The 1,001-nt window shown below is 35.4% G+C and overlaps 1 protein-coding gene across 1 annotated transcript in view; it reads right to left on the reverse strand.

The window, feature by feature from the left end:
- The window catches only part of LOC119586424 (tight junction-associated protein 1-like), a gene marked incomplete in the record, with an annotated part of 50,315 nt that extends 49,800 nt beyond the window's left edge, over positions 1-515 (reverse strand). Inside the window, 1 exon segment of the mRNA XM_037935148.1 lies at positions 420-515.
- Between the last annotated feature and the right edge of the window lie 486 nt (positions 516-1,001).

Consider the following 1,001-nt stretch of genomic DNA (forward strand, 5'->3'; position numbering starts at 1 on the left):
CACACACACACACTTTGCTGAAATAAAAAAAAAAATAGTTTTTTTTTTAAGTAAGAGTAAGTGAGCAATCCAGGTCAAGGGTCAGGTCTACAAACAACCTTACTTTTTCTTAATAAACCATCTGTATACTTACCACAACAAACCAAACTAACCTTTTACTGCAAAAGAATTCATTCCAATGAACCACACTAACTGGAGATAAACAAAGTAAAAATTTCACATAAACACACAAGATTCTGCCACTTAAACGCCACAAACCTCAAAAAATTAAAGGTAAACAAACCACGTAAGCAAAAGTACCCCTTTTTTCCTGCTCATTACAAACAATAGCAAACTCTAAATTCTCCCTAGCAATATCCACCTTCTTCAAAAGAGACGCCTTTAAATATTATTTCATTGAAAAGGGATGAAGAACTCACGGGTAAAAGGGTATACAGGCGGCCGCGACAGGGGCATGAAGCCAACAGCTGACAACTATCAATGACAACACAGCAGCGGCCACGCCATCGCTCGGCCACAACTGCAACTATACTACGCAGGCGGCGCGAGTTCAAGATAAATATTTACATGAATTACTTAATGGCGTGGAAAAAAAACGTTTGCATACGTTAAACTAAGTTTAGTGTTATGTAAGATAATTGCTAGCATAAAAATATATACCAAGTGATTGAGATACTTTGAATACAACCAGTAGTTTTACTTACACTAGAGTTATTTTAGAATTTATAAAAAAAAACTTTGAACGGTGATTTTTCTCTACGTAGAGACGAGTTGTCAGAATGAATTTATATTTTTTTCATAACGGGTAATCATATAATACATTTTATGCTAGTCTAGATGGCAAGCGCTACAATTATCATGTTTTCTTTAATCTCATTAAAACTAATGAATTTTCATCAAAGACAAGATTAAGGTAGTGCTTATTAATAAAGTTTCCACAGGGGCAGGATACTCAAGAGCCTTAAATTTAAGGCGCGTTGAGACGGCATTATGTGTCAGCC

This window comes from Penaeus monodon, chromosome 21, assembly GCF_015228065.2.
Source record: "Penaeus monodon isolate SGIC_2016 chromosome 21, NSTDA_Pmon_1, whole genome shotgun sequence".
Classification (NCBI taxonomy): Eukaryota; Metazoa; Arthropoda; class Malacostraca; order Decapoda; family Penaeidae; genus Penaeus; species Penaeus monodon.